Below are 14,047 nucleotides of genomic sequence, written 5' to 3'. Positions count from 1 at the left end.
TTGAACTCATAAAGTCGATCAGGGGTAACAAATGCAGTTTTGGGCTTGTCAGCGGCGGCCATGGGAACCTGCCAATACCCTGAGCGCAAGTCGAGTGAGGAGAAGAATTCAGACCCCTGTAAACAGTCAAGGGCATCATCTATTCTCGGTAGAGGGTACACGTCCTTGCGGGTGATCTTATTTAGGCGGCGAAAGTCAACACAGAAGCGGACAGAGTCGTCCTTCTTCTTAACGAGAACGACCGGCGAGGCCCACGGACTGTGAGAGGGCTGAACGATGTTGCGGCGAAGCATGTCGTCGACATGCTCACTAATGACGCGGCGCTCCGTAGGAGACACACGGTATGGGCGTTGCCGCAGTGGTGAATGGGAGCCCGTGTCGATGTGGTGCGTGACAGTTGACGTGCGTCCAAGGGAAGGCTGAATACCGTCGAAAGAAGAACGAAAATAGTACAGGACAGCGAGAAGCTCCGAACGCTGCTCTGGTGTAAGGCCGTCAGCGATGGGTGGGCTAAAGTTGTCGGTGCAGGACTTGTCGGAAGCAGAAAGAGTGCAGATGTCAGTAAGGTCGTCGCGAGAAGTAGCATCGGGCACGTCGACTATGTACAGGGACTGAATGGCTTGGACATGGCCGAGACACTGGCCACGGAGCAATGTGAGCGGAGCGGACAAAAGGTTGCATACGAAAATATAGCTGAAACCAGCCGAAAAATCGAGGGTCGCGAAGGGAAGCGGTACAGTACAATAAACCTCATTTCAATTGGTGGAAGGTGCTGGGTACGACCTGCCAAGCTTCCATCCTGGAACTCCGCACCCGTACGCTTCGTCCCGCTATGCCCGAAGACGCAACCACGCCCCCACCGTCCACGGCCCTGCCATCCACGGCCCCGCCGTCCACGGCCCCTCCATTCACGGCCCCTCCGCCCGTCATCTGCTCCGGGGTGCCTTACCTGAGGGATACGGTGGTCTTCAGCGGCACCGACGACAGTGATGTGGAGGACTGGCTATCGACTTATGATACGGTAAGCGTCCCCAACCGATGGGATGACACCGCTAAACTGAACAATGTCATCTTCTATCTTTCAAATGTGGCTCATCTGTGGTTTAAAAACCACGAGAAAGATTTTACCACCTGGTCTGCATTCAAGGCCGCCCTCATAGATGTGTTCGGACGCCCCGCCGTGCGCCAGTTACGCGCTGAACAGCGTTTGCGCCTGCGCACCCAGCAGCCGGACGAGTCGTTCACAAGCTACATTGAGGACGTTCTTGACCTCTCGAAGCGCGTCAATGCCTCGATGCCCGAGTCTGACAGAATCAAGCACATCTTGAAAGGCATTGACGATGACGTCTTTCAGATGCTTCTTGCAAAAAACCCGACCAGCGTAGCGGAACTCATCAAACTGTGTCAGAGCTACGATAAACTCCGGAAACAGCGGGCCTTGACACGTCGCCCGGTTACTAACGACGACAGCCTCGCAGGCCTGGCCGTCCACTCGGACCAGTCAACACTGCTGCCACAGCTCCAGGCGTTCATACGCGAGGAAGTTGCTCGGCAGCTCTCACTGGTGCAGTTTGCTCAGCAACAGCCCCAGCCCCGTCCTGCTCCTTGCCTGTCACCCGCTATTCGGCAGGCGATCGAAGCAGAAATTGCCGACGCTGTGCCAGTGTCCCCTCAGTCGCATCCGGTAGCTGCTCCTCTCACGTACGCCGACGTCGTCGCACGGCCTCGAACGCACCCTGCTTTCACACCGCGTCAACCACTGCACCCGCCGACCCTACCCCGCACCTCCACCAATTGAAATGAGGTTTATTGATGCAAGCGTAGATGTAGGTCCTTCGGATAGACTGGCACAGAACGGGCGGCTAAACAGTTACGTCGGGCAGCGCTCTTAGCGGTAACTTCGGCGTCGTCTATTGCGGAGCGATCACGATGCTGCTACTGCTGGTGGTGTGCATCATCTGCAGAACATGTTGCACGTCTTCTTCATCACAGTATGTTCTTATGAGTGAGTGCATTCTCGGCTTTGCCAATCGAAAGTGAATTGAAATTTGACCATTATTTTCAACTATCATGCTTTACAGCTGCCCATTAAGTTATTCTCTGGCATATATTTCTTGCATTGTGGCGAAGTTTGGCAAATTGCCGAAGGGGCAATGCCCAAAAATTTTTGGATATGGTTTTGTACCTGGATGGACAATGTCGATTTCGCTTAATAGTGTTTGACATGCCGCGGCAACAGCCGGCCGCCTCAACACATCCTCGCCTCATCGTAGACGTCCACAACAGGATTGAGCAACTGCGAACACTAAAAGCAATTTTTCCTCCAGCGTACGAGCCTTGTACCCGTGTCAGCGCAGCATATTATTTGAGCCACTGGCCGTACCCTCAAAACACTTGCTTCGGTTTCGGTTGCACTTAAACAGTCATGCGCCGCCTTGCAACCATTACTTACCGTCTTGATTATGCTAGTAAGCAAGGCCCACATTCGCATAAACGTTCGTAAGCTAAAAGATTGCATAATATCAGGTGCTAGCGAATGGTGATGTCCCATAGGCTTTATTAGCGAAGGTGGCTGGCCAGTGGCAAATACCACTTACGAACTTTGTGAACGCACTTATGGAGTCGAGCCCCACCGGCGGCTGGAGTCCATTTCTCACATGAGACTCTACGTGCGTCAAGACATTCCAGCAGCCTCACCTTGCCACTCTGCCCCCCCCCCCCCTTCCCCCACCTGTTTTCGTGCTTGTGGTGCGATGTAAAAGAAGACCAAGAGCTGGCACAAAAAAAAAGCGGCAGCGTAAAGAGCGCAGTTCTCACTTCAGCACGTCAGTAAAACTGTTTTCTCATTGTTTTACGCATTTTACAGTACCAATCTATATCTGCGACGGCAAAACTTTGTTTCAAAACTATCAGCTTCACCTGAGACCTTTCAAATCATCCGGGGAAAAAGCAAAAGCGTAGACGAACAGAGAAAAGACGACAAAACAGCAGAGACGCTGGTGTTCAACTAGATTTACTGCATCGAAAACTAAACTCTAGAATGTCACGCTGCAATATATATACACAGAAAATGAAAAATATGGCGTAATATCAGGCTGCTTTAAAATAAATTAGAGTGGTTTACGTGCCGGGACCGCGATCTGATTATGAGGCGCACCGTAGTGGGGGACTCCGGTATATTTTGGCTACCTTGGGTATTTTGTATCATGCACTTAAAGCTGCGCGAGCGTTATTGCACTTTGCCTGCATCAAAATGCGACCGCCGCCGCCGGAATTGAACCCGCGACTTTAAGCTCAGCAGCAAAATAAGTGGGGCACAAGTATGCGACTACGTGGCACTGATAGTCATTTTCGTTTTTTGGACAGAGCAATATAAGCTGTGCTGATATGAGCTATATATCTTGGTGGTATTCTCGCAGCTGCTGAATTGAAAAATTGCAGCTCCTTGCCAGATAAAGATAGAGAACGCTGACGCATGATGTGTCATACCGTGTCATTTCAACCGCTTCTTTTATTTCCCTTGTGAGTCTGTTCGAACCCTTGCCACCGAAGAGCAGCACTTAGACTTGGGTTCGCCACCATAGTGCTTGCAATGCGCGGCCAAATGTCCGTTTAAAACCGGCCTTACGTTATTATCACAACCTCGCAACCGCTCACACGGGGTATGGAGGTTTTTTTTGTTTTTGTTTTTGTTTTTAGAGAGCACTTCGCCTGATACTTCGTCCATACAGGGGAATCATCTTGCTGCACAAGTTTCACAACAGCCCTATTCGAAAGGTTGGATGGCAGCTACGCCACTGCCGCAGGCTGTCCCTGTGTCGTGTACGGGGGCCTCTCGATGCCGAAGAGGCCGAAGAGGTTTCCCGCCGCGTTGACCGCCGTGTTCATCATGTTGTTGGCCAAATCGGACATGGTGCTGATGATACTCCCTGCACGTTCTTCCGCCCCTTCCACAGGATGTCCCACTGACGCTGTTGGCGAAAAATAGCAATGTTCAGCTCGTACCTTGAAAACAGTACCTGCAGAAGGCTTCATAAGGACACACGCAGGTATTTAATACTGTTTTAAGCCCACCAAACAAGAGCACATACTTTTAACCACGCAGAAATGCCCTTCAGCCCTCTTACAATATACTTTACATTTCTCAAGTATGATACTGAAGAGTGCAACGAAATATAAAGAAATCTACGACATAAAAGCCTTTCAAACGTCTCGCTACCTAATTTCAGGCTGTAGGTATCGAGATGGACATTCCCATAAGCACTTTGCTATTGTGTACGCAAAGCGAAAGTGTTCTGACACCTAAAGCTACAGTGCTGAGCCAACTTATTGCGATATTATTATTATTATTATTATTATTATTATTATTATTATTATTATTATTATTATTATTATTATTATTATTATTATTATTATTATTATTATTTGGTTTGTACGAATATAACACAAGGACACGAAGGAAATAGGGAGGGAGCAAGCTGACAACTGCCACCGAGAGGGGCACAACGCCTGCCTTCTATTTCAGGAGGGAATAGAGGAAATGAAAACATGAGGAAAGAAAAGAAGAAATAAAGAAATGACAGAGACACAGACAGAACAAAAGAAAATACAAATAACGTCTATAAATGGGAGGCCGAGTCAGTGTGCTTCAGATAAGTTAGCAGGGCTCGATGGGCCTGGTCACGTCGGCAAGCGCACCCCCACGGAAATAGGCAATCGTCAAGGGTCGCACATTGCAGCCCAATAAGTCCATATTCCTTAATTAGCAATGCGCACCGCGAAACAAGTGTGGGACATTCTAAAACGAGATGTTCAAGTGTCTCACAGGAGCCACAAAACGTACACGACGGGCTGTCCACACGTCCTTGTCGGTATAGGCGTTCGCGAACCCACACAGACTCAACCCTTAACTTATATAACAGTGCTCTAGCAGGACGGGGCAAGCCTCGACCACGAACACGGGGAGGCAACGATCCGTCTGCAACACGCCGGTCTGGGTGCTGCTTTAGGAGGTGTCGGCGTATCAGAAGACGAGCGTTTTGAAACATGCAGGAAATGTCAAGTCAGTCACATTCGTGGTGGGCACAACTTGAAGCGAGGCGATCAGCCTCTTCATTTCCAGCGATGCCCACGTGCGAGGGTGTCCACTGGGCAATGAGGGACACTCCACAGGAAGTAATTTTGCCGGAAGTTTCTTGCATACGGCATAAAATTGGACTATTGGCATCTTGTCTCAGTCTGCTGAGGGCGGCACGGGAGTTTGTAAGAATGACGACCTTCAATGCGTTTAATTCTTCGTGTACGTACTTCAGAGCAACATCATTAGCTGCCACTTCTGCTGTTGATGAGGTTGGATGTAGTATTCGAAACACTTGTCTGATGCCAGTAGAAGGGCAGAAGAAAGCTGCAGAAGCACCTTGGGCGTCGCTGTGTACAGATGCGTCCGTGAATACTTTATATAACTTCCAAATTTTTCAAATAGATGGTACTGGGTCAAATAAAATAGTGTCCAAACAGGCTGGGTAGACTTTTTGTGTATTTCGGGAATTGATAGATAAATGGGGACGGAACATTTGTTGTGCTTCTTCGTAGTTGTGAATAAAATAGTGTCTCCTGAACTGCGAGTAATGTCCACAAAAAATGTCGCCATTTTCCCCATCCGAGAGAACGGGTGCTGAATCAGCCAATTAATCAGTGCTTGGCCGTCTGATGCTCGGTGCAAACGCACGATATGGTTTAGCGCTCTCTGGTCTGCTTGCAAGCTCAGGGGCAACTGGTGCGCTTCTGTGAGTTGTGGAATACATTGCGTCTCACGAGGTAAGCCAAGCACGACTAGGAGCGCAACACGATGATCCCGTTCCAATTGAGACATCACATTTGGCGGCAAGACTGACAAGGCATACGTCACGCCAGACAGGACAGATGATTGCCATACCTGAAGTGCTGTCGTCTGGTCGCAGCCAGCGCCCCTAGCAGTCAAGGCGGACACATACTTGAGCAGCGACCGGGATTTGCACCGCACAGAGGTAATGGCAGGGCGCCAAGAGAGGCGATCATCAATAATTACGCCCAGATAGCGGTATACCCATTGTACTGGTGTCTCTCCGAGGTACAGCCGGCTCATGCTTCGACGAGCCCGTTGCCTTGGATGATACACAATTGCGGCTGACTTAGCTGGTGAAATCTGCAGACCAACTTCCTCCAAGTGCTCTGAAGTCGCATTCAGAGCTCTCTGCAAGATTCCGCGAAGACGTGTACCGTGGTGCGAAGGACCGCTGATCTACATTGCAATGTCATCAGCATAGATTACTATGCATATTGGAAAGTCAGGTGCCTGAGGCAATTGGCTTGGAAGTTCATGCAGCAAGTACGCTGTTGAAGAGAAGCGGCGACAAGACGCTGCCTTGTGGTACACCGCACTTAACAGGGCGAGAATCACTTGTTGCTCCTCCAACATACGCTTTCACGTGGCGCTCAGATAGAAAGTTATGCACGAAATGAAGCAGTCGACCCGAAATTCCCGCATTCATAACGGCGATTATAATCGCCTAATGGGGAACCGAATCAAAAGCTTGCTGTATGTCCAGGGAGAGCATGTATGCAGAGTGCTTGTTTTCTCGATCAGACTGTAGAGATGATACGATGATACGAGGTCTGCTATGCTATCGAGGGCTGAACGGTGACGACGAAAGCCGCAAATGACATCAGTGAAGAAATTCAGCTCCTGTAGCCTGCCATCTAGACGAAACAGTAACATTCGTTCCATCAGCTTCATAACATTAGAAGTTAGCGATAGTGGCCGGTAAGACTATAGGTGTTTTGCAGGGCGGCCGGGCTTTAAGACTGGTATCACCACAGATGATTTCCAATCATTAGGGAACCCGCCGGGGTGGCTAAGTCAGCTAAGGCGTTGCGCTGCTGAGTACGAGGTCTCGGGATCGAATCCCGGCCCCGGCGGCCGCATTTCGATGGAGGCGAAATGCAAAAAAACGCCCGTGTGCTTGCGTTGTAGTGCACGTTAAAGAACCCCAGGTGGTCAAAATTAATCCGGAGCCCTCCACTACGGGGTGCCTCATAATCAGAACTGGCTTTGGCTCTTAAAATCCCAGAAAGAAGAAGAAGAATCATTAGGGATGAGAAACGTTCGCCACACTTCATTATATGAGCCGAAGACATTTTGATGAAAGGCTTCATCGATGTTTCGTGACGCCTGGTACGTAACACCGTCTTCACCAGGGGCAGTGTGACGTTTGGAGAGGCTGAGTGCGTGATGCAGATCCTCGAGAGTAAAGTCTTCTTCATCCATCTGGCAGGCTGGACCATAGCAGAACGTTGTGATGTTCTGACTTGTCAGAGGATTAAGGTGATCGTTTGCGTTGTCACTTGACATATGAGGTATGAAAAGGTCGGCAAATGCGTACGCAAGAATTCTCGGAGTCCGGCCAGTCGTTATGCACAAAGCAGCAGTTGGATTCTTGCAGATCTCACGAGTGCGGACAGCCTTCAGTATTCGCCAAGCACTTCCAAAACCATTTGCCGTATGCAGCGAACTACACAGTGATGCCCAGCTCTTTCGACGAAGTTGTTTTGTGTGCCGTCGTATGGCTGCATCTAGGCGGTTATACACCGTCCAATCGGAGCTTCTTTTAGAGCGCTGCGCTCTCCTGTAAATGCGGCGTCGACAGGTGCCAAATATCTCATTCTGCGTTGGGTACATTATAGGACTAGCGAACATGTGATTTTAGTAGCTGTAATACAACATATATAAAAAATGTGATGGCGGCATCACTTGCGCTTTCACTGTTACGGCAACAGAGTGCGGACGTGATATCACCAGCACAAAAGTGTATTCAAGGTACATTTGCCACTCCAAAAACGTCAATTAACGATCTCCATAAAGACACTTTTTTTTTCATAATGGGCCTTCGCAAGTCCAAGACATGTTGCTCAGTTATGACAGACCAGAGACATAGATCATTGTTCATGAAGGGGAAATAATTTATCAAATTAGGTGTCCACCTCGTGTACTATCGACCAAAAAAGCTTCCGGACCACGGGATCTCAGAAAACGCTAAATGTCCTAACAGCCTTTCAATGTAGCCAGTAAAACCGTACATCACAATGGTGTTCGCGTATAGCAGTAGAGGCTGTAAATGGGAATACCTGGCTGCGTTTTGGGGCCGCGGAGATATTCAGCTTTTTCTGAGATGCCTCGGTGCGTAAATTTTTTGCTCCATAGTGCGTATTCATTGTTATGGTAAACATTTATTATTTATGAACAAATCCCTGCTTATATTTAGGTGTCGTATGAGGGATATTTCCTGGAAGTAGAAAAATTTCAGTAAATACACTGGGCTTGTACTATAATGATTTATTTTCCTGAAGACTCGATCACAAAATGCACCCTATCGCAATAACGTGAAATAAATAAATAAATAAATAATGGTCAGCTGCCCATTGCCTACTTTGGCGTTTACAGTTTTATGGTATGGCATTGGGCTGTCCGGCCGGTGACTTCGCAAGTAGTGTTCTTTTGTTGGTCGATGCAGTTCTGAATGCAAACCAAATTATGAAGGAGGAGTGAATAGCTCCGCAGTACGTCAACCTGCTTTTTCATTTTATTCCGTCAGCATGATGTATCCATGCTTCGCTGAATCTGTTCAGACCATGTTAAGGAAAATCGACCTTTGAAGTACTTGAACCTACTCTTGTCACCACCAGTTATAGAGATCAGTTAACACAAGTTCGGCATGTACCATCCTCGTCAAAGTATTTAGAGTGACGGCCGACTCCCTTTTTATACCGGCAACGAGAAGTGTAGGGGAAGCATCATTGACCCTTAGCCCTATGAGGAAATTACATAGCGAAAGTGGAATTGGTTTAGTGTCTTCTGCATATACATTGTATGGTATTGAAACGAGTTTATCATCGCATCAATTTGAAGTAGCCTGGCCGAAAATTATGCATAGTTAAAGAAATTGCGGCACAGTAGATTATTAAATGTATACTTGACAAACCTTGTCAAAATCCGCACCAGGGGGCTGTCGTTCGGGCCAGCAATAAATTCCCGCAAAATCCGGTGGCTTCCAAAATACGATTGTACTGCCTGGGATTTGATTAACTTATAAAGTGGCCGATAATTCCTTGAGGCTTTTCTAAACGTCTAGCGGTAGTTAGAATATACCATATTACAGATGCCTCGCCATGCCTCAAATCATATACATGCTGGGACGAAATCGTCGCAGGACTGCTAACACGCTAGATGAACTGTTCTGACGATTCCACATGTGAAGACAAGTATGCAACACTTGTTGTTGAGTCCTTCGTTCGCATTGCATAGAAGCGGCCCGCCAAAATCGATACCACTAACACTGAAACGTGGATATAGGCATGAATTCAGTCTGCTGATAGCGTCGCAAAGAGCTCCGAGTATTGCTTGCGAAAATATGGCCAGGAGACTCTGCAGGCATGAACTACTTTCTTCACAGCCTCCCCGCCCCTGAATATCCAAAAATTTTTTTCATAAATTTAGGTAAATTCCACCACATTATAGACACTTAAATCAATGTAACTCCCTTTCCAAATTTAAATCTGACTTAAAGGACTACCTATTTGAATCAAAAAATAACTGTTCTAATTAACATGCCTTTGAATGTATTCATCACTTTTTCAAATTTAATGTGCCGACATGTTATACCATGGTATTATTATCTTTTCTTTTTTTGTTGTTATGTTGTGCCGGTATTCTTTTGTATTTTTGTACAGCTTTCATTTTTGTAACTTGGTTTTTTAGTATATGATTATGCATGAAATTACTTTAATTATATTGTCTTTGATGTGCTTGTTAATTTTTCACCTATGCAGTGTTAGTTTCGTTTCATTACTCGATATTTAATTCATCGTAAGGGGTCCCGCCTGCAGTTTTTACTTTGGGACCCCTTCCTGTATACTAGTGTATGTATTAATTTACTTATCAATAAAAATGAATTGAATTGAATTGAATTGAAAGGGATCACAGCAGAAACAAGGCACCCCAGGCACTGCGGCGTCGTTTCCGCGGTCGTCCCTTGTCTATAATGTGTTGCGATTTACCTATATTTATGCGAGAAAAAACAGCCCGAATTTCTCTTTTAATGAGGATTTCTCTCCATTCCGGGAAGAGAAATCTTGTTAAACTCAAGTCTATCGTGAAAGCGAAGAAGCTTCACTTCACCATGAAACTGACTGAACCGATGAATTGTAATGTCCATTCTGGTGATACAAAGTCCAAATACTTTAAATACTTTAAATAAAATAAAGTTGAGCCTCTTGTACTTCAGTTGCATCTAGATGTCATTTCGTTTTGGCATCAGTGTACCGGCAGTTCTGAACAAATCACTTCATCTACGCAGTTTCATATCATTCGATATGAAACATGAAGTGGTCGATGTTCACGATTGTAGGCACTGGCTAAACAGCTGGTGTCATGCACGTAGTCTCTTTTTCGAGGCCAACTGTATCCTCGGTGTGGCATGGCTGGTAGAATGTGGTCTCACATTAGAAAAAGTTGGATCCTTTCCACCAAATCGATCTTTCGAAGAGTTGCTGCACGGTCGATTCTCTAGATGTAAATCGGCGGAATTTTGTTCGCCAGGGCAATGTCTCCAAATGTTCAAATCAGTTAGGTATATGATCTCTGCATCACGGTTTTCTAAGAACTGTTCAGAGTTAGTTCATCTGCATAGCCAATGGATAACGATAACGGATCCCATTCACAAAACTATTTCAATGTCTTCTCGGTTGAGGGCACCTATATTTATGCGAGAAAAACCAGTCCGAATTTCTCTTTTAATGAGGATTTCTCTCCATTCCGGGAAGAGAAAGCTTGTTAAACTCAAGTCTATCGTGAAAGCAAAGAAGCTTCACTTCACCATGAAACTGACTGAACCGATGAAGTGTAATGTCCATTCTGGCGATACAAAGTCCAATGTGGCAGTAAATGTAGCTGCATATGAAGGCTCGCATGAATTGTTCTCGTAGAACAGTCATCTGCAGAGGTGAGACTCTCGACTTGGCTAGCAATTGCAGAACTATTGCGGCTTCTTTGAAATATCGAGTGTGAATATTACGCATGGCACAGTACTTTGCTCCCTCTTTCGCAATGAAGTTGCCCATGATTACGACATACTCGGTTCACATCTTTCTCAGTGCTGGTACATCATCTTAATAGATGCGATCCATTTCTTCATTATCATGAGTGAACGCAGGAGCATGCACTTGTACTATGTTTAACATATAGATCCTATGTAGGTTTATGATGAAGACCCTTTCGTTAATGTGTAGAATTCATCAATATTGCCCGCTACGTCAGTATGAATTGAAATCGTAGCCTCTATTTTCTCTTATTTGGAAGACCCATGTAGCAGAAGACGTGGCTACTAATCAACACTCTATAAGCCTAACCAGTTCTAACCTCACTCACGCCAATGATATCTTAGACAATGCCAGACGAAAACTCAGAGTACTGACAAGCTAGCCTCACTCGAGAAGGCTTGCGTGGTAATCGTTGCCAGGTTCAGTTTCCAGTGGCAGCCCTTCGGGATCCACAGATTCTTATAGCACCATCTGTAGCGTCACAGGTCTGACCGCCGCATTCGTCAGATGCTGTGCAGTCGTTGGTCACTGAGGGCCAGGGGTTAATTGCAAGAGTCATGAGGGAGGTTGTGGCCTAATACTGCACCTGGGAGGCCAATTCCTCTTCTGAAGAAGGGGTGTCTTTTTAAAGCTCGGTGGGTGGTCCTAGTATGCTTCCACCCACACTAGCACAGACACACAGGCTCTAAGCGGTTTCCTCTCTCTCTCTCTTTTGCCGGATTCGTTGTACATAAGCTGAAATGCTCATGCCATGACAACAAAGGAAAAAATTTTTTAAAATTAACATCGAGCGAATGGTTGGTTGACCATTCCGGAACTATTCCGGAATCTACGAACCTTCCCAATACCTAAACTTATTATGGCAATAGCAATTATACGGACGTTTGACGTGCAAAAAACGCCATCAACGCCGATGTCGCTGCCGCCGTTGTCGTGCTGCTCCGCTGGACGGCGCACGTTTGGCTTGCGCGTGGCCGGTTAGAGGGCGAAAAAGAGGAAAAGTCCACGCTGCGCTCAATTGCCTCGGTGGCGGAGCCAGGGTAGCTTTCTGCTTGCATGAGCGTCTTTAGAACGACACTCTAAGCACACTAGCATCACAAGGCTTCCCGCTGAACTGCTTGTTCTCTGTAAGCACTGCTCAGCGCATCAGGCAGTAAACGTCAAGCTAACATCATCTAATATTCTACTTGCCGCTTACTAACGCCTATAGTTTCGTGTCGGTGTCATCCCGAGCGCCCTCTTGGTGCGACGCCTGCAAGCCCACTGGCGATGCTCATCACATCAGCGTTGTGAGACTCCTGGTAGATGCCAGAGCCCTGTACCGTTCACCCAGCACTATAGCTACCTTGCGTTCTGCGTGGCGCCAACGTTTCGCACCCGTGTCTAATTTAGTACATCGTCCGAGGAGTCCAACCGCAACTCTTAACTTTGGTATTCCTTTCCAAGCTTCGCCCTTCGTTTGAACCTGCCACAGTTTTAAATATCACACTTAACTTTTGAGGTGAACAAATACATGCACAGAAATTGTGCAGAACGTGCTGATCTCTACAAAATAAAATATTTAATCAAGGCCTACTTTCACAAGTAATCATGGTAACGCTGCATCATGAGGTGATGGCCGGAGTATTACCAGTTTTGTCATACAAACCAGTCGTCTCCCCAATTACGGCTCATGAAATCAACTAGTTATCCTTCATTATGTTTTTTCCTCCTACGAGTAATAAATCAGTGAGAAACATGAACATAAGGCATACCTGATAGCTCGGCTTAACTATAACTTGTGCGATATAACGAAAAGGGTGAGTTAAAACTGCGTCGCCTTAACTGGAAACCGTCAAATACCTTCCTCCGAGTTAACTTTTTTTTTAATTTTGCCGTTTGTTATGTACGCAACACTTCTATTTTCCTGCACTGAAAGCTGCACTGGAAGAGGCGCCACGCGTTCATTATCCTGTATCTTGGGGAATCACAAAGAGAATACCTAGAATCCGGCTTGCGTAAACAAAGGAGAAACAAAAGACAGTCCTTACCCGATATGAAAATCGAAATAGCGACAATGGTCACCTTCCAGCTTCTCATATTCGCCTCACGTTCGCGCGCTCTGAGATAAGCGGATGTCACGAAGTTGATGCCCAAGAGCTGTGACAGAATAGTTCTCACACTGCAGCCTAGCGTGGACTATAAATCCCTGAGAAGCGATCCTGTTTAAGCCACGTGACCCATAAATCCGATTTGCCCGCTATCCGTGATTGTTACTGCTTAGTCTCCTTTCCTGCGAATTGCAGCGGAAAGGCAAGCTTTAACACACGTGGCAGCCTTCTGCCATGAGATCAACAAACGCTACCGTAGATGCGTGCGTATGGCGTCTGTTCCCGTGGAAAATATTGTGCCAACAGCTGCACGGAAAACACTGAGCCGCAGTGAAATCGTGTTTTCCAGAGCCAGAACGTTGCATGGGAAATCTAGTACGCCGGAAGCGGTAAAAATGATGGCCGTCACAATGGTTGAGTCAAACGGAAACATAGACCGAAAGTAAGTGCACATTAGATTGCGGGCAGCTTGTGGCAGGATGTAGGTTAACAGCCCGACGTATGTGAGTCAAGTATGTCAGTCAAGTTGCAGGCAATGTTAGGGCTAACGTGATTGCAAGGACACTCTCGTGCTTCACCGCTTGTAATAAGCAAAAACTTCTGTCCAACACGGTGACGGCTGTTCTTGCCAGAAATGTGCAAGTACACTACTCCAATAGGGATGGTAGATTAAATGTTTTGATCGATTAACGATTAATCGTTCCTCGCTTTAGCGTATCACCGATTAATCGATTTCGATGCGGGATTTTTCGTCGATTAATCGATTAATCAACTTTTTTTCGGGCGCTTTAAAAAGGCTGAAGCACAGTTATCTATTCACGTAA

This window comes from Dermacentor silvarum, chromosome 3 (assembly GCF_013339745.2).
Source record: "Dermacentor silvarum isolate Dsil-2018 chromosome 3, BIME_Dsil_1.4, whole genome shotgun sequence".
NCBI classification, from domain to species: Eukaryota; Metazoa; Arthropoda; class Arachnida; order Ixodida; family Ixodidae; genus Dermacentor; species Dermacentor silvarum.
This window is presented reverse-complemented; position numbering follows the sequence as displayed.